Source organism: Pan paniscus, chromosome 13 (genome assembly GCF_029289425.2).
Source record: "Pan paniscus chromosome 13, NHGRI_mPanPan1-v2.0_pri, whole genome shotgun sequence".
In the NCBI taxonomy this organism is placed as follows: Eukaryota; Metazoa; Chordata; class Mammalia; order Primates; family Hominidae; genus Pan; species Pan paniscus.
The window spans coordinates 63,766,861-63,793,637 of record NC_073262.2 but is presented as its reverse complement, the minus strand read 5'-3'; the positions used below and the strand labels follow the sequence as shown (position 1 = coordinate 63,793,637).

Below are 26,777 nucleotides of genomic sequence, written 5' to 3'. Positions count from 1 at the left end.
TAAGGCCATATATATATGTGACTTTAGGAAAAGCAAATTAATTATATACATATATATTTCAGCTTACGCATATATATGTCCTATTAAGACATATAAGTACAGGGATACATAATATTTTGGGTCAAATTCCATCATCCTTAAAATCTACATTGATAAACTAATAAAATTTAGAGACTGAAAAGAAATGAAATTATGCGATTCATGCCCCAAAAAGATTTACAATCTGCTAATGACGTCATAGCAGAGTTTTAATAAAATGTCCTAAATAAGCAAGGAATTACGCAGGAAGAGGGAGTCATTCCACTTTTAATTTCATCCTTCTACATTTTAATGGAAAAGGCACTGTTGTTTTCACTGTCCATTTCTTCTTGTTTCAGACTCATGGTTCAGGGGTTTACTTATTTAAGGCATGAAGATCTTCCTGATATTTAAGAGATATTCTTCCTCATTTTACCATGATTTAACTTTGCATTATCAAATAATGCAAATTATCAAAATGCAGAATCAAATAATGCATTTTGCACTATGTTTTCAAAGTTATTATTATTATTATTATTATTATTATTATTATTATTATTTTACTGAGTAGAATACCTATTTTGAACCTCTCGGTTCCATCCCCTATCATGATTGACTGTCAGGAAGCACCGTGGGGGCTGATGTTCAGAAAGCCCTTTCAGCTACATTTCATATGTTCTTTCTCAAAATATTCCTGTGCCTCAGTGTTCCTTAGCCAATATTTATGTGGCAGGGAAATGTGTCTAATCTCTTTTGTGTAGATGATTAAAGTGCTGCACAACCATAAGGTGGTTTCATTCTGCTGTTTTCTACCCTACACCTGTGACTTTGATAGGGAGCTGTTGATGGGCCTGGGAATAGCTTGCAGATGTGTATGTACCAGCAGTATGTTAGGATTCAGTCTGAAAACTAGCAAGTCTGCAGCCTTGGCATCCAGGGCTAGATGTTTCTCACATTTTTCTTTCCTACACTTCTTCCTGTTCAGCCCCTGGTTTTCCAGAATCGTGGTTAGGTTTATATTGGTTAAGGTTTTTGTTTGTTTGTTTCTTAAAGCTTCCTCTGTAGTTTAAAATCCTGAAGATCCTCAGAGCTTGAGCCTTGACCTTAGGTTTGGAGAATGTGGGGTCTGTGCAGCTGTGATCCTACTTGAATAAGTTTGGGCAAGTCATGGGACAGGAGTCTCTGTTTCTTCATTTGTTATATGGGTTTATTATCACCTGACAAAAGGGTTTCTTTAAAGTTTCCATGAGATTATTTGTGAGCGAGTGCTTTGAAAGGTGTAAACTGTTGTACAATTTTGACCTGGTATAATAATGATTTTTTTTTGAGACAGAGTCTTGCTCTGTCACCCAGGCTGGAGTGCAGTGGCACGATCTTGACTCACTTCAACCTCTGCCGCCCGGGTGCAAGTGATTCTTCTGCCTCAGCCTCCCGAGTAGCTGGGATTACAGGTGTGTGCCACCATGACCAGCTAATTTTTGTATTTTTAGTAGAGATGGGGTTTCAGCATCTTGGCCAGGCTAGTCTTGAACTCCTGACCTCATGATCCACCCGTCTCGGCCTCCTAAAGTGCTGGGATTACAGGCATGAGCCACTGCGCCCGGCCCGATAATGATGTATTTTTTAACCTATGGCTATTAAATTCCTGTGGGCAATTATGTGGGATGAATCTTTGCTATATTATAATAACCAGTGATTTCAGCTAATGCAGCCAAACATCTGGTCAAATCCACTGTAAAGCTATTTCAACTGAATTGGTTAATAGACCTGTATATAGAGAGAGTCCAAAATAGCCTCAAAATTTAACTTTGCTTTTAATAAAGAAGCTTCCTGTTTGTCTCATTAATGGCACCTGTCTGACTCAGTTCTGAGCCAGATGTTATACTTCATCGTTTCATAATGTGTCATTTCTGCACACCGACTTTCTTTTCATAGTTTCTGAAGCAAAATCTATTTCATCCCATCACCAGGATATTGTTGGTGACAGCTGCAACACCTGAATAGGTAGCTTTAGCTTTCACATGGACATAGATATGGAAAATGTTCTCAGAATCGAGCCAGCAGGGAATGAAACATATGGCAGGCAGTGGAAGAAGTGAAGTCTCGTTTCTATAACAAACCCCTCTGAGTTTTGACAAGGCTCTCTGATATACTGTCAAACCACCCCAGGGCTGAGAGGCAGGTAACTCTTCTCTATCTCTAGTCTGAGCACTAAGACTTGCCTGAGGAAAGAACTTTCTTACATTGTTATCTAAAAACTGTGAGTTCTTCATGATTAGATATAATAAATAGTTTGTAACCCCTAGCTGCTCATCAGATTCACCTGCATAGATACTTAGAACTCTCCCCAACCCCCACCCCCTGCATCCTTTGATATTTTAATTCAGTAGGTCAGGGATGGGGCTCAGGCATTTATTTTTTAATTATTTTATTTTATTATTATTTTTAGTTCTTCTGGTGTTTCTGACGTGCAAAAAGCTAGCCAGAAATGTATCAGAGAATCTAATTATCAAATGGATGGTTGTTCTAGAAGATGGACTTTAAAGACCTCTGCCAAAGCTGAGTGTGTAAAAATAGATGAAGATAAATCTTCACTTGCAGGGGTCAAAATCTGCAATGCATACAGGAACTAATAGGTAAGGTGAATGTGAAGTGTGAAGCGGCTTATACAATATAAGTAGTGATGGGGATTGTGGCAAACTGGAGAATGAAACTCTGTTGAAAGGCACGCCAGCTAACAAAATGTCACTGTGGACAGATTTGGCCTTTGTTCTCCTCTTTTACTTGAGTATAAAGTCTTCATGCCTGGAGTTTTCTTCAGTTTCTCCTGTGTGAAATACTCAGTGTTATTTTCCTTTTGAGATTTTAAAAATAATGTTAAAACATTAAATGTAAGAGGGGTATCTTGTAGACTGCTTTTCACAAAGGTAGAGGAGAGGAATATGATTAAAATGGATCCATTTCTATTTCTCATTTTATCCCCCAGCTTACCCCATCTGACTACATGGATAGCAAGTTTGAGTTGGATGAAGCTAAGCAGGGCATAGTGAACTTGACATTGAGTTTTTCTCAATTTCTTCTGCTCCTGGATTCACTCCTAATCCTGTAGGACAGTAGTAAGAAAGACATCAATAAAATAAGAGAACTATAAATGAATAGGAAGCACTTCAAGAAGATTTGAAGAACTATTTTAAAGTTAGAAGTATTTTAGGGGCATCTGCTGAAAATGTTGCCTAACTGTGGTATTTCTTTTTTTCACTCTGGGGCAATGAAATTTTATGAGTCACTAAATACATATTTTGACATCTGGCTTCACTGCTTTTTTTTTTTTTTTCTGGAATGCTGTAAATTCTCATCATGAGAGTTTACTTCTTGTCAGTCTTTTGATACTACACTCTCAATCATTTTCTGGGTGATTTACAGATGGTGGTACCTAATTGCCTTAGGCCTTAGTTTCCTATTAATTCCCTAGGCTAGGGTAAGGCATAGGGCAAGGAATGAAAATGTTAAACTTTATGTGAAGGCAGGCTTAAATTTTGACCTTCCCTAACTATGCAACTTTTATCTTTGTGCTTGTTTCATTTGTTAATGTAAATTCTTATATTCAGCATTATTTAGACATGATTTCATACAGATTTGAAGATTCTCTTGACTTAAAATTTTGTTCTGACACCTCTAGTCTTAACTACAGCTACCAGTTTTGGAACTCTGATCCATGTGAGATCCTGAGATGTTTTAATTTAGAGTTTGTTGATTTTATTTTGTAGAGAAATTAATTTTACATAGACATAAGGTAACAACTGCTCTTTTTTTATAAGTAAAATTTTAAAAATTTTAACTGAATATTTATGAGCATCAAAGAGAGTTTTAGTTTCCCTGTATGTCTATGCTGTTTGATACATGGAAAATGTGGATGAGCAATAGGTACTAGCCATTTTCATGTGTATGAAATAAAAATTTCTTCTATGATTGTGCATTTTAGGCTATTGGCTCAAGGGTAAGGAAGGGACTAGATTATAGTTCTAAGCTTCTGATCATAGTGTTTTTTTCCTCCCTATGGCTATATTGCCTGATTGTCTTCTGATTTTTATTTTTTATTGGGGTCCTGGTTCTGTATTTGTGAACTTATGTTTTGACTTATGAAGTTTTATATTAAGAGCTAGGTAATGAATAGAAAATGACTATCAATGATACCACATCAAAACTGGCTGCCTAGAGTATGTATAATTTTCTCTCTTATCTCCCTCTTCTTCAATTTTATGGATTCTTCTAGAGTATTTTAAGAGTTTCATTGAAACCTGATTACCATCATAGTGAGAAATGTCTATCAGTAACACTCACCATTAGGCAACCTTGTGGGAGGTATACAAGGAAGTTTCTGGAGTGAGTTTGCAATTACATGTTCCAGGAAATTAAGGATAATATGAAGTCCAGCTCTTTAATAACCATCTTAATTAGTGAAAATGTGATGGAGAAAATGGATGGAATCCTGCATATGTATGTAAACTTTTAGAAAATTAGCCCTCATGCATACCTAACATCTCAGATGTCAACACTGAGTTCTAGCCTGTCGCATTAGTTCCTTAATTGGTACTGCCTAACCTTAGGTATTGCTGCCAGAGTGTGAAAGAATGTGTTTTGGGTAAGTTACTCTTTGCATTTACCAGGAAAACTCCTTGGGGTGTCTAAAGGCACAGAGTTAATTGCTGAAGCAAACTACAAGAACTCTTAGGACCACAGCATTCTTAGGATGGCAGTGAGAAGCTTGGAATGGGAGATCATCTTGAGTTGCCAACATTTCCCAGCAATTGGTTTCTAGTTGAGAACAAATAGGCATTTATTTTAGAATCTGTGGAGGCGCTTTCACTTTTTTTGTTTTGTTTTGTTTCCACTTCCGACTTTGGAATTAGTGAGGAAGGTTTTGCCAGCAAAAGATAAGATCCTAACATGCTGGAATCCTAATTAATTGCTTCAGGAAAGATATTCAGTCGACTTGCCTGAGGGTTAATGACCAGTTTTGTTTTCCTGACTTTCCTGAAGAGAACTGCTTCATATGCAGCCTGGATTTGGGCAGGGCGTAGAAGTTAAAAACAGGCCCAGCTTTGAGGGGCAATGCTTGAGTGACTCAAAGTAAGGTTGTTTTGTTTTTGTTTTTGTTTTCCCCCTCATAGGGTGCCTCTATGCTACTCACTGATTTTTGTTCTCCCAAATATCACATATATCAATCCTATAATATTTGATTAAAATATAGAATAGTTTTGAATTTTATTGCCTCTTGCATCAGAGCATAGCTTACCCAGACAGCCACATCACAATGAGCACATTATTGATTATTCATGAAGACACCCTAGGCATTGTAATTATTAGCTCTTCTTTAAATCGAATAGGCCTACTCATGTAATTGAAAAGATTAATAGGAGCCGGGGCTGCAAGTGAAGAAATGGAAGGCCAACTTGCAAATCTGATTAAAATGTCTAGTATATTGAAATTGAGGAGATGTAAAATTAAGAAAGTTACAAGCAGGAAATGGCAAACACCAGCTGAGGCGATAGGGAATGCCATATGTTATATGTTCTTCATGCTTTTTTTTTTCCTCTTGCTTTTTTCAAGAAAGACTATATATAAAATACACACATTATATATATACATGCATACATTACCCTGGCACATGTATCATTAAGGATCTCCTTGGAAAGACAAGTTGATATATTTATTTTTTGGAAACAAAAATTCAAAGTTATTTTCTGCAGCATCAGGTTTGCATTTATACCAGTAATCCCACGACTCTATTCATTGTTGAAGATTTAAAATTCTAGTCAGTTTACTTTTGGTTTTCCTGTTAGATTTTATCTGTCCAAGTTCTGAGCTCTGCTGTCTCTCTGTGTTTCTGTTGATGAGCATCCAAGGAATAGTTTTGAAGCCTGTTCCAATCTATTCTTCCCACAATATTTGTTTAACACAGGATAAACAACTGATCACAAAGGATAAACAATGATAGAATATTCTTAATCTTATTGTATTAGGGCCATGCAAATCTGGGAAGCATGTATTACATGAAGGCAAATGCAAATTTTATGTTATTTCATAATGTGAAACTACTTTTGGATGTCAAAATGAATTATCCCATTTATATTCCCTGTTTAGATTTACTTTAAAAATTTGACATTTCCTTCTGAAATTCACTGTTCAAAACCTGTCTGCATATTTATGTTTTTTCATCATATACTGCTCTAAACAATAATCAATAAAGCATGCAATAAAAAGTCTAGAATTACTAGTTGTTAAGAAAATCAACAACTTTTGAAAAAGGAGCAGCTATTCATCCTATCAGCTCATCTACATCTCTCCAGGCCTTAGATGTCTTTGACCTCCCTAGTTTGCCTTCCAGATGGCAGTAGCAACTAAATGTCCTCTACATGTTCTGTATTCTGATTTCATAGAGCTCATTTAAAAGGAAACATCTCAGCCTTGATGAACAATTTATCATTGTTTAATAGATTTACAAAATTACATCAAGAATGCTCTCTGAGAGGAAGTCAAATTGTCTCTGTTTGCAGATGACATGATTGTATATTTAGAAAACCCTGTCGTCTCAGCCTCAAATCTCCTTAAGCTGATAAGCAACTTCAGCAAAGTCTCAGGATACAAAATCAATGTGCAAAAGTCACAAACATTCCTATACACCAATAATAGAGAGCCAAATCATGAGTGAACACCCATTCACAGTTACTACAAAGAGAATAAAATACCTAAGATACAATTTAGAGGGGATGTGAAGGACCTCTTCAAGGAGAACTGCAAACCACTGCTCAAGGAAATCAGAGAGGACATAAACAAATGGAAAAACAGTCCATGCTTCATGGACAGGAAGAGTCAATATCGTGAAAATGGCCATACTGCCCAAAATAATTTATAGATTCAATGCTATCCCCATCAAGCTGCCATTGACATTTTTCACAGAATTAGCAAAAACTACTTTAAATTTCATATGGAACCAAAAAAGAGCCCATATAGCCAAGACAATCCTAAGCAAAAAGAACAAAGCTGGAGGCATCATGCTACCTGACTTCAAACTATACTAAAAGGCTACAGTAACCAAAACAGCATGGTACTGGTACCAAAACATATATAGACCAGTGGAACAGAACAGAGGCCTCAGAAATAATGCCACACATGCACAATCTGATCTTTGACAAACCTGACAAAAGCAAATGGGGAAAGGATTCCCTATTTAATAAATGGTGTTGGGAAAACTGACTAGCCATATGCAGAAAACTGAAACTGGACCCCTTCCTTACACCTTATCCAAAAATTAATTCAAGATGGATTAAAGACTTAAATGTAACACCTAAAACCATAAAAACCCTTGAAGAAAACCTAGGCAGTACCATTCAGGACATAGGCATGAGCAAAGACTTCATGACTAAACCACCAAAAGCAATGGCAACAAAAGCCAAAATTGACAAATGGGATCTAATTAAACTAAAGAGTTTCTGCACAGCAAAAGAAACTATCATCAGAGTGAAGAGGCAACCTACAGAATGGGAGAAAATTTTTGCAACCTATCCATCTGACAAAGGGCTAATATGGAGAATCTACAAAGAACTTAAACAACTTTACAAGGAAAAAAACCATCAAAAAGTGGGCAAAGGATATGAACAGACACTTCTCAAAAGAAGACATTTATGTGGCCAAACATAGGAAAAAAAGCTAATCATTACTGGTCATTAGAGAAATGCAAATTAAAACCGCAATGAGATACCATCTCATGCCAGTTAGATTGGCGATCATTAAAAAATCAGGAAACAACAGATGCTGGAGAGGATGTGGAGAAATAGGGATGCTTTTACACTGTTGGTGGGAGTGTAAATTAGTTCAACCATTGTGGAAGACAGTGTGGTGATTCCTCAAGGATCTAGAACCAGAAATACCATTTGACCCAGCAATCCCATTACTGGGTATATACTCAAATGATTATAAATCATTCTATAAAGACATGTGCACATGTATGTTTATTGCAGGACTGTTCACAATAGCAAAGACTTGGAACCAACCCAAATGCCCATCAATGATAGACTGGATAAAGAAAATGTGGTACGTATGCACCATGGAATACTATGCAGCTATAAAAAAGGATGAGTTCATGTCGTTTGCAGGGACATGGATGATACTGGAAACCATCATTCTCAGCAAACTAACACAGAAACAGAAAACCAAACATCACATGTTCTCACTCATAAGTGGGAGTTGAACAATGAGAACGCGTGGACACAGGGAGGAGAACATCACACACCAGGGCCTGTCGGGGAGTGAGGGGCTAGGTGAGGGATAGCATTAGGAGAAATACCTAATGTAGGTGACGGGTTGATGGGTGCAGCAAACCACCATGGCACATGTATACCTATGTAACAAACCTGCACGTTCTGTACATGTATCCCAGAACTTAAAGTATAATGATAATTTTTTAAAAATGCTCTTCCTCTCCATGACAAAACAAATAGCAGTGATATTTTCATTTTAGAAAGGAGCACACCGCTTAAATGGCTGATTTGTTCCGTGGCTTAATTCTCTGCCATTTTGCAGTCTTGGAACCGGTAGGGACAGTTGTCTTTTTGATAGACAGTAAAAGTTGGCTCTACTAAAACAAAGAAATATGCTTTATAACCATCAGATACTTCATTCTGGATGTGACATTATCTTCTGGAAGACCCATTTGTAGAAGGAAAGGTTGCCTAGTTCAGTCAAGAATTGGCAGTGACCTGGTATGTCAGTTTAAGCTACACATAGACTGCAACAAAAGCTCTTTGAATATTTACTTTTTTGTTTGTTTTGTTGTTGCTGTCGTTTTTTGAGACAGGGTTTCATTCTGCTATCCAGGCTGGAATGCAGTGGCGCTCTCAGGGCTCACTGCAGCTTTGACCTCCTGGGCTTAAGCAATCCTCCCACCCCAGCCTCCTGAGTAGCTGGGTTTACAAGTGTGTGCCACCATGTCTGGCAATTTTTTTTTTTTTTTTTTTTTTTTTTTTTTTTTTGTAGAGACAGGGTCTCCCTTATGTTGCCCAGGCTGATCTTGAACTTCTGGGCTGAAGTGATCCTACTGTGTAGGCCTCCCAAACTGCTGGGATTACAGGTGTGAGCCACCACATCTGGCTGAATTTTTACTTTTATTTTTAACAGGCAAATCTCACTATGTCACCTAGGCTGGAGGGCAGTGGCTACTCACAGGCCTTGAACTCCTGGGCTCAAGCAATCCTCCCACCTCAGGCTCCTGAATAGCTGAGACCACTACATGTAGCCTTACCTAGACCGGCATTACTGGTATGGATAAAAGCATTATAAAAATTATTAATTCAGAATGCCAAAAAGGTTTAGGGTCTGGGGATTATAAAGGGTTGGGGATTATATATATAAAAAAAACTATGTCCAGAAAGACATTGATAATCTTTGGATTATTCTACAAATCCCTGAGTTACTACATGTTTCAGAAAAGTGCCTCCTCCACCTCCTCTTCCTCCTCTTTTTCTTAAACAAGTGAATTATCTACCTATGTTTTGATTGTCTATTGTATTTCATAAATGATAGTCTATGTCAGGAAAATGGAAGCTCAAAGTAAGGAAATGAAAGCTTTCTCTTTTTAAATTATAAGTAAAATAGTGGTTATAAATACAAAATCCCAGGGTAATTTGACTGACAAATGTAATCAGACCAAGCTCATTCTTTGTTTCAGTCTTCACAATGGGAGATGCAGAACAGCTGGCAGGAATCAATGTACTCTGTGTTTCTCATGGGAGAAAGAAAGAACACTGAAGGAAACAAGGACTGTGCCAGGAGAGGTGATTAAGCAATTAGGATATTTTGAAGTCTAAAAGAACTGTAGTATCAGGAGAACAACTGAATGAGAAAATAAATTACTGAGAGTAAAGCAGTCTGTAGGTTTTGGGAAGATTCGTAGGTGTGTGAGAAACAAGACATTTTGGAATCTTAATGTAATCTGAGAAGTAAAATAGACCTGTATTCCTGTCATTCTCTTTCTCATTTTCTTCCTCCCCACCAAATCATGATGTTGAAGGTCAGTGAGAAGAGTCAATTCGGGCTGTTTCTCACGAAGGTGTACACCAGTCATCCGGAATGTCAGTATCCCTTATTCAGAGTGATTTTGATAAATGTGCTTAAATAAATAAACACTCTCATTTCAACTAAATAATTTGGTGGGAATCATAGGTAAAATGCCATAGTGTGAACTAAGTCATATCACTGGTCCCCTGAAAAAGTGAAGGTGGAGTTTTTGTGCTTGTAAATACTGAAAAATGATGTTTCTATATTACTTATTTTTATAATGCTATTTTCATTCTGTGTGATGTTCAGGTTCTGAATATCACAGGGGTGGAAAGATAGACAAAAAGACAGGTAAGAAAAGGGAAAGATAGGAAAAGCATTTAAACATTTTGTAGCATTTCCAGAGTACTGGTGCCTATTTTTTTTTTTTTTTTGAGACAGAGTCTCACATTATTGCCTGGACTGGTATCCAGTGGTGCAATCTTGGCTTGCTGCAACCTCTGTCTCCTGGATTCAAGCGATTCTCCTGCCTCAACCTCCCAAGTAGTTAGGATTACAGGCGCCCGCCACCATGCCCAGCTAATTTTTTGTATTTTTAGTAGAGACAGGATTTCGCTATGTTGACCAGGCTGGTCTCGAACTCCTGACCTCGTGATTTGCCCGCCTCAGCCTCCCAAAGTGCTGGGATTACAGGCGTGAGCCACCACGCAGGCCTTTTTTTTTTTTTTTTTTAAACTTGCTTTAATTGATTTCCCTCTGTGCTTCTCAACAGAGCTTTCCTTAAGAGTGAGGTGTTATATTTATGGTAGGATTAACATGTTATTGGGAGAGTTCTGTTTCTTCCAAGATATTCTAGTTTCTCACTCTTTTAGTTTCTATGGTTTAACCATTCAGAATTGATTTCTTCAGGTCTTCAAAAATGGCCCAGTGAAATGTAAATATACCAGGAAAGTTAATACTTTGAGCTTCCGTTGGCTGAAACCAGGGTGGGGTTAGGCTCACTTCAGTAAGATAAACCCTGAATGTAATATAGGCTAAATGTGAGGATGGGAGGACAGTCGTGTTCCCAGAGGACAGCTCAGCAGTAAGGTGAGAAACTTTTATGGAGCCAGGGAGTGCTGTAACTTGCTAGGAGAACTAGTTAGCAGCTGATTACAGCTTCCATTCTTAAGTTGAACAGATGAGTTACTTAAAATGGTTGCGTTGGGGGGCAGGTTGAAGAATTTTATGTCGTTCATCATCTTACTGAGAGTCATATATAAACAGGCTTACTTTCTATTTTAAAACAAAGAAAACAGAGGGCTCTGACAGAAGTACACTGTAATTGTGACCATGTGTGAAACCCAAATATAGGCCATAACAATATTTCTACCTGTCCCTGCAGGAACTAAGACATTTGGTGAACTACTTTCTAAAATTTCAAATAAATTATAAAAATTCAGCAAATATAAGAAAAGAAAACAAAAAAAAGTTACATGGAGTCTTATCTTCCAAAGATAACTGCTGATAACATTTTAGAGTATTTATTTCCAGTCTTTAAAAAAATTAATAATGTTTCAACTTACCTTGTTATGAAAGAAATAGATGATCACTGCACAAAGTTTAGGTAATTCAGAAAGTGTAGAGGAAACAGTCTTTACAAACCCTATTAACTTAGAGATAGCCACAGTATTTCCTTCCTGCATTAAAAAAAAAAAAATCTGTCCAAATGAGATGTGACAGACTACTGGTTGTCCCCAAAATTCATTCTGCTTTTCTTCCTGGACACACGGCAATTCAACTGAAAACTAAATTTCCCAGGTTCCCTTGAGGCTTGCTGTGGTTACGTGACAAAGTTCTCACCAATGAAACATAAACAGAAGTCATGTGTACAATTTCTGCCCATTTTCTGTAAGGTGATTGTCCTGGCCTGTTCCTCTGTTTCCTTCCCACCCACAAGGCCTGATTCTTTGGACGGGAGCAGGAGTTCCAGGCTGATCGCAGGGGTAAGGTATGATAGCACATACCCTTACCCAAATCTGGGATTTGCCTATATTTTTCATCTTAGAGAACCCATGTACCTTTTGGGGACTTCCAAAGAGATACTCAAGCAGAAGGAAGTTCGAGTTTGTAACCTTTTAGTTAACAGCTAATGATACAATGATCCCTTGGATTTAGTGGCCTTCCTTACAAACAAGCCAATGGGACCTAGGGGAAATTTGAATTTGTATGTTGATATTTTTAATATTCTATACATTTATAAATACTCTGTAAATATGTAAATAAATACCATACATTTATTTTGGCACATATTCCTATATCATTAACTGTTCTTTGAAAACATGATCTTCAACAGTTGTATAATTACATGGATAAATTATTTTTTATTGGACATTTAAATTGTTTTCAATTTTTATTAGAATTTATATACGTATGTATATATTACTTTGACTTACTAATTTTGTACTTTGGATAAAATGCTGAAAGTAAAATTAATGGGTCATAGGTCATGTACATTTTAAAGACTGTTGGCATATTTTGGGCTTAATAAACTGTCACCGTAACTGTGAGGTACCTGGGATGTATCTGTAAGTCTCTTTCCCAAAGACAAATTACACATATGACAGCAATGGAAGGAATCACAGAATGCTTACAAAAGGATCATGAAAAGTCCCTCATTATCAAGAAATTATGCTGGTTAACTCTCTAATGATTCTGTTAGAGAATAGAGAGAAAGTTGATTTTTAGTGCATTGAATAAGTCAAGAAATTTGAGATTGGATATTACCATGCATCTTGGTGTTATTATTATTTTTTTAGAGATGGAGGTGTCACTGTGTTTCCCAGGCTGGAATGCAGTGGTGCAATCATAGCTCATTGCACTCTAGAACTCCTGGGCTCAACCGATCCCCCTGCCTTAGCTCCCCAGTGACTGGGACTACAGATGTGAACCACCACACCCAGGTATCTTGGCTTAAATAATGTGAGACCTCTGCAATCTCCTGATTTCTGCTTCAGAGAAGGTGACTAAAGGGGATGGAATCTTTCTCCATTTGAAGCAGTTGCCCACTTGCTACCTTAAAGCTTGCTGTAGCCTGGGAGCAAATGCTTCCTCAAGTAGGAAGAGTAAACCAAGAATGGCAGTCCAGAAGATCATAGACAGCAAAGAATCTCATCTTTGACAGAGGTCTGGAACTTAATGAGGTTTCATTGGAATACTGCTTAGCACTATCTGTGTTGGGAAATTAAGGCAGAATAGAAGCATTTAGCTTAAAACTTCTGTTTCACTGTGATGACAAAATTGAAGTAAAACAGCTCAGTATGGGGGAGGCAACCCTGGTTCGTTGTGATAGCTTCTAACAACATTAGTGACTCTTGAAGGCTTCAATTTCACATACAAAATCTATAGTATGGAGAAGCCATTACTGCCTCCATCACATAAATGTGCTACTTGCTCCAATTCTGATTTTTTTTCATAGCACTTTCATTCAAAATAGTTAAAAACTGGAATGAAGCCAAATGTTCATCAGCAGGTGAATGAGTAAACATATGGTGGTATATTCATACAAAGGAATACTACTCAGCAATAAAAATAGGAACATATTTCTGTTATGTGCAATATCATGTCTTAAATTTTATACAAATGAAATAATACAAGGTGTACTCTGGTTTCTTTTGCTCAGCATAATTATTTTGAGCCCCATCCAGCTACAGTCCATTTGCAATAGTTCACACCAGCTGATTGCACATATCTCTTTCCAACTCTGCATTCAGTGACATCACAGTAGCAGTTTGAAATTAAGCATGATGGGAGTATTTGTATCATGGAAATTGGCAAATGCTACATAAACCTGGACTTTAATAAAATTACTGTGAACATTTTTGCACAAAAACAGCTATGGACGTTCTTGCAGAAGCCTTTTTTTGTCGACATGTATTTTCATTTTGCTTGGGCAAATACTTAGGAGAGGAATTACTGGGCCATAATGTAGATATATATTTTACTTGACAAAAAAACTATACCTCATTTTTGAGGCATTAGGTATTCAAACTGGAAAAAGAAATGTGGAACCAGGATGTCCAGCATCCTTTCCTTAGACTCTTGTTTCAATGCTACTAGTATCCCACTCCACCACCACCTCCTCCAGATTAGAAGAGAGAAACTCATGTGCTATGGTCTGAATGTTTATGTCCCTTCAAAATTTATATATTGAAACCTAATCCCCAAGTGACAATATTAAGAGGTGGGACCTTTGGGAAGTGATCAGGTCCTAAGGATACAGCCCTCATAATAGGATTAGTGGCCTTGTAAAAGGGGCCCCAGAGAATTGCCTTGCTCTTCCTCCATGTGAGGATGAATCAAGAAGGTGCCATCTTTGAGGAACAGCCCTCACCAGACACTGAACCTGTTGGTGCCTTAATCTTGGGCTTCCATCCTCCAGGACTGGGAGGAATAAATATTTGTTGTTTATAAGCCACCTAGTATTTTGTTACAGCATCCTGAACACACTATGACACTATGACAGCTTGTGCATTTAATCATTAGTTAATTAGTTCATTCAACAATACTTATTGAACATCTACTATGTGCCAGGCACTGTGGTATGCACAGGAAATACAGTGGTAAATAGCACAAGTAAGCACAATTTACAGTCTCGTGAATATCCAGCCTCTTTTGGACCTCTTCATTTCTGCCACATTTTTCATATGTAGAAGGGACAATTATAGAGCCATTCTCTTAGTCACCAGGATGGAGAGTTTCATGGAGAGTGACACCCTGGTTCCACATTTCTTTTTTGTTTGAATACCTAATGCCTCAAAAGTGATGCATAATTTCTTGTCAATCCAACCACAAAATCCAGGCAGATTTGAGGCTTGTCATGAATGATAAGTTGAACTTGTTTAAGGTCACTTTTGCTTTGTTTTACTATCTAACCAGAGAATAGAGGTGTGCCTGAAGCTTGGGGGTGTCACCGTCTGGGCAGAGTAAGGACCCCACAAGGTCAAAGTAGCCCAGAGCTGTGAATTATCTGTCCTAACGTCAGATAGCATTGAGGGATGGCCTTATGGCAGCCTTTAAGGCTTCACTCTATTGTCATAGAAAACTGAGTCTTGTTCTGCCACAGTTATCTACTTCTGTGTTTTTTGTTTGTTTGTTTGTTTGTTTGTTTTTACTGTGTCACTGAGCCCACCAAAATTTTTAGTGCTGGAGACCCCGTATGCTCATGTTGAATTTGCCAACATAATGACAGTATTTGTTCTTTCCAACACTCACCATCTGGGAAGGAGAGAGCTTAGTGAGTGTTATATCCTCTCTCTGGGCAGAGGTAAATAAATGATAAGAAAATATTCCCCAAATAATTATGCTGCTGTTGGAAAATGATTATCTCCATTTTAAAGACAAAGAAACTGAAGCTGGGACTTATATGTGCTATGTAACTAATAGGATTTGAACTATGTGGTTCCAAAGTTGTACATCTTCCTGAGTCCTTGGTAGATAAATTATGGAGATCTAAGGTGATTGGGAGAGCTCTCTGTCTCCTGGGGTACCCCATGGCTAAATGTCAAGTGTTTGCCCCTTTGGAGTTCTTGTAATGTTGGACTAAAATGACTAGAAGTGGAGTTGGCTCCCAAACGTTTTGACCTCATCAAAGGGCCATTTGCTAAAGGCTAGCCTAACTCTTCCTTATTTTAGTTCTGTCAAGAAAACAGAGGCAAAATTGACTTGCCTACTTTACAATGTTGCTGTGGCTGGCCCTTGTTATAGATTGCCAGTACAGATCCTAACTTGTGGGGATATCAATTTATAAATGGGTAATTAGACATCCTGCCTGAGTTTTCTTCTTGAGGAAGTTCCATGTGGATGCCTGTGTTTGAAAAGCGGGGATCCGCGGGCAGCGTGTTTGGTGTGGAGGAAGCTGTCTTGGTATGCAAGCTCTGCTTAGAGGCACCACTCACCGAGCCAGCATTTCCTGGCAATGTGTTTTTGGGTGAAAAAGCTGTATAGTTTCTTTTTATTTTTTTCTCTTTCCTTAAAGCTTTATCTATATTCACACACCAGCTAGAGGGAAGAAAAAACCCTCAAGAGCTGAGTTCAAACACCTGCAGTTATTTTGAAGACAAATGATTGAATGAACTTAACATTTCCCCCCAGCAACAAGTGCTGGTGTGAAGATGAAACCTGGGAGAAGAGCAGCAAGTTCAAGAACCATAAGGTAAAGCAGAAAAAAACCTACTTTGGGTAGTTGTAATTACTCAGTTCAGGTTGTTATTGTATACAGCTTTAAACATTTAATATCTTGCTTTATAACCTTATAAATAAACAAGGACCCACATAAGGCTTTGGGCCAGTTTGAACCTCAAATATGAAATATGTCAATCTACACATATAATACATAACTATGAGAAAATGCCTTTTCTTGCTCTTCAACATTTTCTGTGTAGAGTCAGCTGAACATAAAAACATAGGGGATGGATTCACCACATTTATTTCCATTGCACAGAAAGTATCTTGCTTGTTTACTTAGTAGGTCTGCAGCAATTGCACATGTTCTTACCTCATTTCTTCCTTGGTAATTAGCATATTTTTTCTTAGAGGAGCATATGGCATCCTCACTTGTAAACAAACCCTGCAAACCTCTTTCCATGTTGTTGAGATCTGAACTGAGCTGTAATTTTATCAAGTCATAATCATGGAAGCTCATGGATTCCCTAAGATAATAAAATTCAGCACACAGGCATAATAGGTAAATTGTCAGGAACTGGGCCAATGTGGTCTTATATTGCTAGATGATTCAGGATACATACAGTATACAGAACTAAGGGATGAAGTGAGAAGACCCAATTGCAGCAACTTTAGCCTGTAAACAAAGCTAGAGAATGAAAGACCAGACAGAAATAGAAAGCTGCTGAGTTTGAATTACCAATCTGGGTTCAGTGACTCTCTGAGAAAACTGAAGTTGTTCTTTAAACAAAATAGATTTTTTACTAAGATTCCTATTGTCTGAGATAGGAATAAAACATGATTTTCAACTACCTGTTTTGTCATAATGTAGTAGAAAAGGGGTGATTATATATGGTCACATTTTGGAGTCTGTTGTCTGAAATTGCACATGGAAATTTTGCTTGACAATCATTGTATTCAATATGCTTATCACAATTGCAGCACACAAATAACATTTATCTTCTTCCTAAATATGTAGGTGTAGCTGTAGTCATTCTAACTTTAAAAGCAACCCGCAACATTTAAGAAATTCTGGCTTTGAATTTGGGAGGCCAGTTGTGCCGAAATCATACTGAATGTTTATAAATTGGTCATGAAAAAAATCCTAACAATTCAAGTGTGTTATTTTTCAATTGTGACACCTATCTACACCCAAGGAGAAGGGTGTAGGTGACTAAGTGGGGAGGTTAGAGTGGGTGCTTGCCTTTTTGCCCAGGAAATCATTTTAGCATTTTGAAACTGTTTTTATGGCACCTTGTGTAAGATATATAAAACAGAAAGTGTTAATTATACATATTAAAGAATAGGGGAAGGAGAGGAGCTAAAAACTGAGGGAGTTCTAGAGATTCTTCCCATTCCCCCCACCTCATAGCCATGCCTTGATGCTGCCAGGCCCTAGACTTTCCTAAATGCCTTGTAAAACCAAAACTACTCAGAAGATTCACATCAACGTACATGCATCAACCTTAGCTGACTTTAGTGTTTCAGAGGGAAGTGAGAGTTTTGGGGCCTCTGGGAATTCTGAGCTAAGTGGTTTGACAGTAGACTGAGAAAAAACAAGAGATGTTATGAGGTGCATCAGAACCCTTGGGGTAGCCTCAGGACTGTCAAGCAGGGAGTTGCGGATTCAGGTTGGGATATGACAAACACCATGCCTGATAGCCTAGGAAGAAAGTGAGAGCCAAAAGAGTTAGGTGTCTCTGGGGGGAGTCATTTCGTCAATGGTTTCTATAAGTTCTGGCTCTATATTGGTCAGATAAACACAATGAGCCCCAGTGTTGGTCAAATAAGCACAATAAGCCCAAAGGTATATTACCTGAGTTAAATCTTACATCGGTGAATCTCAGTCTTGGCTATATATTGGAATCCCCTGGGGAGCCTTAAAAAAATACTGATGCCTGGTTCCTACTCTTAGAAATACTGATTTAATTGGTTAGGAATGCTGCGTAGGCTTTGGGAGTTTTAAAAGCTCTCCAGGTGATTCTAATGGACAGCCAAGGCTGTGAACCACTGCGTATGACCTAAATTGAGTCTGTTTGGGTAAATATGTTGCAATTCACCTTCTCTAAAAAAGTAAAAATACTAGGTTTTAACCTTGCACTAATATTTCAAATATTTCAACAACCTTTCAAGGTTTAAGAGTTGAGTAGTATACATTTGAGATGTAGTAATATCCCAGGGTCAGGTTCCCCTGGGACCTACCCTGGCTAGCCTCAGCATGATGGCGCTTGCCTGCCCTTCACCTCAAATCCTTGCTGCAGTGCTGTGTTCTGTCATGAGAGTCACAAGATACTTGGTGATTACAAATCTGCTGGCTTATAATAAGTAAATAGTGGGCAAAGCAAAGGTCCTTAGGAATCGAAGATACCTATGGTACCCTATTATCTGTAAGATAATTTTGGACTTCATTGAATCATTTGTGTGTGTGTTATTAATACTTTGCTTTGCTTTTTCCAGATGAAAAAGATGTCTTATACAAAATTTGTCAATCAAACATAGCTGAGGTATTTTGCTCAACAGATATATTGCCTCTTATGATTTAAATGGGGGATTAACAAGAGGTTTTGAAAATCTGGCATTAAGAAAAATGGCTAAAACTCACTTTTGATTGCCCCTGAGTGATGGTGAAGGAAAGGGGGAATAAATGAAGTCAAGTGACTTATGGTTGTACCATCTAATTTTCTTGCATCTTGACAGACCTTGTCTTGTGACAATTTCCAAGGGGTTCTTGCCTTTTTATATCCAGAGTAGTATATGTGGACCCAGGATTCCTACTCCAACTAGAGGACTAACGTCTTGAAGGCTGTGATTATGATTTTTCTTCTGGAATTATTAGCAAGTCAAGATGTAAGCCATAAAGCTATAATGGTGGAATAAATGAGGTGGGGGTAGAGAATTAGGGGTCTATTTATAGCTGATCACCTAGGTAGCTCACCACCCCACTACCTCCAGGGTCCACCTCACCACCCTACTACCTCCAGGGTCCACCCTGTCTAAGTCTCAGAATCTATCTGCATGGATGGGAAGGATGCTAGCTTGTCAAAGAAAGCAAGCTTTGAGAAGACCACCAAGACATATTCTGAGATCAGATTTTACAACCTTATTTACTGAGATCATTAGACTGTTTGCAAAATGTTTGTTGTTGCTGTTCTACTTAGTAAATGGGCCTATAGAGATCTATTTAGTAAAACCTTGTTATTTGGACAGAGAAAACCAAGGGCTAGGGAAGTTAAATTGGCCATAATCAATACCGTGAGTTTTTTTTCTTTTTAAAAAAAAAAAAAAAAAAAGCTAAGACTAGAACCTCGTTCTCTAGTACCAAATCCAAGGCTGTTTCCTCTGAGATGGTTGCAGTTTCAGAGTAAGAGAAAGAACCTCTTAGTCAATCCCACAGTTTAACAAAGCTGATTGGGAAAAATGAAAATATTAAAGAAAACATGTTTGTATAGTATTTATGTTTAGTGATGTTCAGTCAGCATTTATTTATATTATAAAAAATTAGAAATTGCCTGAACTGTCACAGAAAGGAAGGTTGCTTGGTAAAATACCATTTCCATTATACAATATGAAAGAAAATAATTCAGCCATTAAAAACCATGTTCTTGAAACCTATTTAAAGATATTGAAAGATGGTCATAATAAATGGCAATTCATGACAGAAAGCAAAGTTGAAAAAGCATGGGTTAGATGCTAAGCATTACTTCTAAACTACTAGGCTTCGTGTCTAAGGCTACACATTTCTGAAGTTTATGGAGAGCCTTTAAATGTCAGCATCATTTTTAACCAAGAGCTCTTTTCTTACACAACATCTAAAAATATCTATTAGTTTAACTTGTCAGCATGTAAAACATTTGCTATGATTTTTCTCATATCACTCAAATCATGTCAGCTAGAAAGAAAAAACTGCTTGGATAATCTGGCAATGACTAATATTATTTGCTGAGACTTTCTGGAGGATATTTAGCAGCAATTTAATAATGGTTATAATCATAAGAAGCCTAATCAAAGAGTTCTATTTACTGCATATTTCCACTTAGGTATCCCATAAGCAATTCAAACTCACAATGTCCCAAACTAAACTTTGTGTATAGTACCAGTATCCATTTAGTTGCCTAAGTCATGAACTTTGAATCATCTTCTAATTTGCGTATTTTTAGCCTGGATTACTGTGAAAACATCTAAGTCTTCTCTCTAAATCTAGGCTTGACCCCCTCCAATCCATTCTCCACTCTGAAGATAGAAGAAATGCTCTAAAAAGGAAATCAGATTATGTTACTTCCTTGTTTATAAACCTTTATTGGAGTCCCATTGCCTTCGGGATAATATAAGCTCCTTGGCATGGCCTTCAGGGCCCTATATGATCTCTATCCTGTTTTCACCTCCAGACTGAAAGCTTGCTGGTTCTCCAGATATGCTCGCCTCTCAATTGCTGACTCCTCATCTTTCTGGGCCCCAGTTGTATGTTGCCTCCTTTGGGAATCAAGGCCAATTAAGTGCCCCATTCAAGGAACTTCCCTGGGACCAGGATGTAACATTTTATGTTGTAGTTGCATGTTTACTTGTGTACCTTCCCTCTTAAAACTGTCAGCTCCTGGAGGAGAGAGATTTAGTTCTGTCCACTCTGATATCATTAGCATCTATCACAGTGTGTTACTACTTTAAAAAGAATCTTTCCTCTTTCCATATCATTAACAACATGGAGGACTGGAACAGAAAGGATTGCTTACCCAACATTCACGCCATATGTATTGCCCCACCCCACCCCAGCCTGCCAGTCCTTTTTCACAGCAGAACCAGATTGTGTGCATATATCCATCCTCCAAGTGTTTCAGGGGAAGCTGACCACAACGCTGATTTGTCTATGACAATTATGTTAATCTCCTCCCCCTTGCCTGCAGTTGATTTAAGAAGGGTCACATGACTCAGCTCTGGCCAAGGAGGTTTGAGGAGTAGTCTGATGGGGGTTTCTGTGAAAGGTTTCCTTGCTTCTAAGAAAGAGACACAGGAAGAGACGGTTCGTTTTCTCTTGGCATTTTTATGACAAAAACCACTATAGAATTTTTGTTCCCATGAAGGGAACCAGCCTGGGAATAAAGCCAACACATGAACAATGGCTGAATGGAGAGGTGGAAAGGACTTGGGCCCCTTTCGGCATAAACATTGATTATACTTCTTGGAGCCCACCCAAGCTCCAGACTTCTTATGTAGGATAATCAATTTTCCCATTGTTAAAGTAGATTTGAGTTGGGGATCTCCGTTAATTGTAGCCAAATACCTATAAAATGATAAAAATATATATTAGAAATAGGCCTTGTTCTACTGATAATTATTCTCCTGGTATAAGAAAGTAGGCTTTCTTCCACTGGGAAGTATAACACTAGGCATAATACAATTGTACAACAGACCTGAACAACTGAGGTTCCAATAACTTGGAACAGCAAGTTATTCTTGCCTTACATTGGCATATAACTTATTTATATGCTCTCGTTGGGTTGTTTGGTGGCTTATACAGTACCCAAAGAAAAATGACATTTGATATTTTGGAATTTGAGGCAACAGAGAAACCTCACTGCATTTTAAGTTGCTGAAGTCAGTATCAACAAAGTTAGATAACCCATAAATTAACTACGAAAAAAAAAACCAGCTTTAAATTTTTAAAAATATTTTTTAAAAAATAATTAATTTTTTTAAAATAATTATTTTAAAAAATAATTTTTTTAAAAAATAAATTATTGAGGTATGGGTAGACATAAAGTCTCTCAGATGCTAACAATTATAAAAAAATTAGAAAATACAAACAAATGTAAAAAATGTAAAAAGTAATGCATAGTTTTATTATACACTGATAACTAATTTTAATATTTTGATGTATTTCCTTTCAATCTTTTAAAAATAAAAATATAAAGATACACATTATAAAAATATGTAAGTATATGCATAGCTTTGACTCATGTGTTTTTCACTTAATATTTTTTCATAAACATATTTCCATGCAATTATTTTTCCAAACTGTGCTTTTAAATAGTTGTATAACATTCCATCCCCTACATAGATGTGTCATCGTTTAACCACTCACCTTGGTTGACTCTTTTAGGGGTTTCTTAACATTTTTATCATAAGGCAATATTAAGATGAATATTTCTGGGTACAAAATTTGGATTATATCCTTAGGGTAAATTTTAATTTACGCTGGTCTTTGGGCTATCTATTCTGTTTCATCTTTCTGCCTATTCTTACACTGGTATCACTTTTTGAAAACTATAATAGCTTTATAATATGTCAATTTCTAATATAGCAAGTTGTTCCACATAAATTTTCTTTTGAATAATTTTCTTGTCCTCATGTTTTTTCCCTAGATAATTTATTTAAAAATTGTCCCAAACTCCAAAAAAACTAATTGAGCTTTTGATTCAATTGTATTAAACATATATATTGACTTGGTAATAATTCACAATTCTATAATATTGAATCTTCTTATGTTTATTTATATATCACTCCATTTATTAAGGCTTCTTTTATGTCGCTCAAAAATATTTTTAGTTTTTCCCAATTTCTTTTTAAGATTTTTTTCTCTGCTTTTCTTTAAATTTTTTTTTTTGTTGCTATTGTAAATGTTTGGGCAAAACTATTAAAAGTATCTTATTGAAAGCCTGACCTTTTAGCATCAGGCTTTTTTTTTTTTTGAAGATGTTCACATTGGCATCTTCTGGCAACAAAATATGACTTTCATGAAGTATGAGGCAGGAATAGTCACATGCTCTGAGTCCCAGTTCTGTCACTAATGGTAACAATTTATAAAAAGCAAACCTCTTCTTATCTTATTTTATAAATCTAAGAATAAATATTTAATATGCCTTAAACATATGCCGTTTAAATCTTTCAATCATTGCTTTAAAAAATTAAACCTGTAAAAAATTATACCCTGGAAGAGGTAAATTTTAAAACAAAATTTTTCCTTTTCTTCTTTATATATAAAGCAATATAAGACCAAGTACATTTGGTTTCAAAGACTTGATGGCTCACATAATTATGTAGAACTAATTAATTCAAAATCTGTTTATCAACAGTTGTCTGTAGCTACAGCATTTTCTCTCAGAGGCATTAACAAAGGCTTATCACCTGCTTTCTTGTTGCAGTTTGTCTCAAAGGCAAATCAATACAAAAAATGTAAAAATGCTATTCCCAGAACTAACACTTTCAGCAACTTACAAGAACTTTTAGTATCTGATACCAATTAGTTTTCTTAGCTTAAATTAAAACAGTTTTATTTTAGCAATGAAATGTGTCAAAATACTAAGGATTTTAAAGGGCATAATAAAGTTTTACCAATGATTTTTTAAATTTAGGTTATAGATTTGTTTATTTATATATGTGCATACATTTTTAATTAATATAAAATAAAGCTATTACATACTTTATAGATTGTACAACATAATGTACATTGCACATACCCACATTACATGCATATGGAAATAAAAGAATCCATATCATGGGCAATATCTTCCTTTGTATAGTATCAATGAAATAGCAGAAATGAGTTATCAATGAATGTATGTATCTGATTTTTGATAGGTTTCCTGGATCAATTAGATCCCCCAAACATTATTCAAATTATTACATTTCTGTAAGTTCACTGGATAGAACAGTAGGTAAAATGCAACAGTGTTTTGAGTTAGAGAGAAATACTTATTTGCTTTTACAGAAAAGAAAATGAAATTTCAGGAATTGAAATTCCCCTTTCCTCCTGTTTTTAAAAAAGATGCACCTGTCTTTTGAAAAATTAAAAGTGCTCCTTGTAAATTAAATGAACTTATTCCTTTTTTTAGTTCATTTTTATAGTTGGCTTTGCAGGCTGAAAGAAAGGGTTAAAATCTGCTTCTTTTGCCTCAGGATGCCTGAGGGTTTGGCCCTTGTTCTTATGCTGCTTACAACACAACTCAAGGAACTGTTAAAAGTTTCCCTATGAAAACCTACAGAATGTGAGAAAATTTTTGCACTCTATCCATCTGACAAGGGGCTAATATCCAGAATCTACAAGGAACTTAAACGAATTTACAAGAAAAAAACAACCCCATCAAAAAGTGGGCAAAGGATATGAACAGTCACTTCTCAAAAGAAGACATTTATGCAGCCAACAAACAGGAAAAAGCTCATCATCACTGGCCATTAGAGAAATGCAAATCAAAACCGTAATGAGCTACTATCTCATACCAGTTAGAATGGCAATCATTAAAAAGTCAGGAAACAACAGATGCTGGAGAGGATGTGGAGAAATAGGAACACTTTTACAGTGTTGGTGGTAGTGTAAATTAGTTCAACCACTGTGGAAGACAGTGTGATGATTCCTCAAGGATCTAGAACTAGAAATACCATTTGACCCAGCCATCCCATTACTGAGAATATACCCAAAGGATTATAAATCATTCTACTATGAAGACACATGCACACATATGTTTATTGCAGCACTCTTCACAATAGCAAAGACTTGGAACCAACCCAAATGTCCATTAATGATGGGCTGGATAAAGAAAATGTGGCACATATACACCATGGAATACTATGCAGCCATAAAAAACGATGAGTTCATGTCCTTTGCAAGGGTATGGATGAAGCTGGAAACCATCATTCTCAGCAAACTATCACAAGAACAGAAAACCAAACACTGCATGTTCTCACTCATAAGTGGGAGCTGAACAATGAGAACACATGGACACAGGGAGGGGAACATCACACACTGAGGCCTGTCAGGGGTGGGGGTGGCTAGGGGAGAGATAGCATTAGGAGAAATACCTAATGTAGATGATGGGTTGATGGATGCAGCAAACCACCATGGCATGTGTATACCTATGTAACAAACCTGCATGTTCTGCACATGTATCCCAGAACTTAAAGTGTAATTAAAAAGAAAACAACAAAAAAAATTTTATCCAATTCCCTACATGTTAAAGTATTATAAATAAAAATATATTTTTCATCAGAAAAAAGTTTCCCTATGCCAGATCTAAAATAAATGCAAGTTCTATTGTCTATGAAACCTAGCACCTGTACCTTACTGTTAACATTGTTTATCAAGTAGCGAGTAACCAGTATTGATGAGATGCAGCTGCACAGCTAGCGAGGTATGAAAGGTGAAGATATGCCAGAACTGATGGTGCTATGGTTTGAATGTCCCCTCTAAAACTAATACTGATATTCAGTTGTCATTGTGATGGTGTTAAGAGGTGATTAGGGCCGAGCGTGGTGGCTGACATCTATATTCCCAGCACTTTGGGAAGCTTAGGAGAGCGGATCAGGAATTTGAGGTCAGGAGTTCAAGACCAGCCTGATCAGCATGGTGAAACCCTGTCTCTACTAAAAATACAAAAAAATTAGCAGGGAGTGGTGGCATGCACCTATAATCCCAGCTACTTGGGACGTTGAGTCACGATAATTGCTTGAACTCGGGAGGTGGAGGTTACAGTGAGCTGAGATCGTGCCACTGCACTCCAGCCTGGGTGAGGGAATGAGACTGTGTCTCAAAAGAAAAAAAAAGAGGTGATTAGGTCATGGGGCTCTGCCCTCATGAATGGATTAACAACATTATTTCAGGAATAGGTTTATGATTGTGAGAGTCTGCCCCCCTTTTTCTCTGTCTTGAGTGCTGTCACTCTTCTCATTATATGATGCTTTCTGCTGTTATAATGCAGCAGAAGACCTTCACCAGATATGGCCCCTCAGTCTTGGACTTTCTGGTCTCCAGAACCATGAACCAAGTAAACTTCTTTTTAAATTACCCAGTTTGTGGTATAACAGCAGCAAAAAACAGACTGAGACATATGGCTTCCTTGAGCTTAGAGATGCTGTGTGTACTCAGCTTCATCTGTCATTATGACCATACATTTCCCAAGTGTGTGGGATTTGGACATTGGAAGCTGTGCCTAGGAGTTGCGAGACCTCTACTACACTGTTAGTTTACATACTGTGCTGTTGCTTTTTGATTCTTTCTAAAAACAAAGTAAATTTGGAGTTAAGTGAAGCCTTTTGTGTCTCATAAGTTGATTATTAATCTGAACCCAAGTTGAGCAGAGTTGGAAAATTTTCATAGCAATAAATTATCCTCTGTATTCTAACTTAATCCTTGTAGTCTCAACTGCCAAAGCCCAAAGGGTCTATAAAGAGGAAAAACCTACTTGATAAATGGGTAGGTGGATTCTCATTATGGCTTGACGTTAATGTCCCTCTCAGCTCAGCAACTTCAAACACTAAATTGTCAATGACCCTAATGGTTTTCTGAGATAATAAAAAGTACCATCACGAGAGAAAGAGGTATAAAAAACACAAAGGGAGAAAATCCTATAATAAAATGACCTGCAATTGGCAGCCACTGATTCAATTTCTCCCACTCGCCCACTAAATGTTTATGAAATACTGGTAAAAGGCAAACCTCACATTACCTCATGCTAAAACTAAAACTGACAGATAATCTATTGCTAAAACCTATAAAAATTTGTATCCATTTCCAC

At 37.0% G+C, this 26,777-nt stretch overlaps 1 long non-coding RNA gene across 1 annotated transcript in view; it reads left to right on the top strand.

Annotated features, from left to right (window-relative positions):
• The window catches only part of LOC134728698 (uncharacterized), a 66,247-nt gene extending 54,112 nt beyond the window's left edge, over positions 1–12,135 (top strand). The window contains exon 3 of the long non-coding RNA XR_010109395.1: positions 9,746–12,135. This is a non-coding gene — a long non-coding RNA (uncharacterized LOC134728698). The remainder of the gene's footprint in view (positions 1–9,745) is intronic.
• Positions 12,136–26,777: the final 14,642 nt, after the last annotated feature.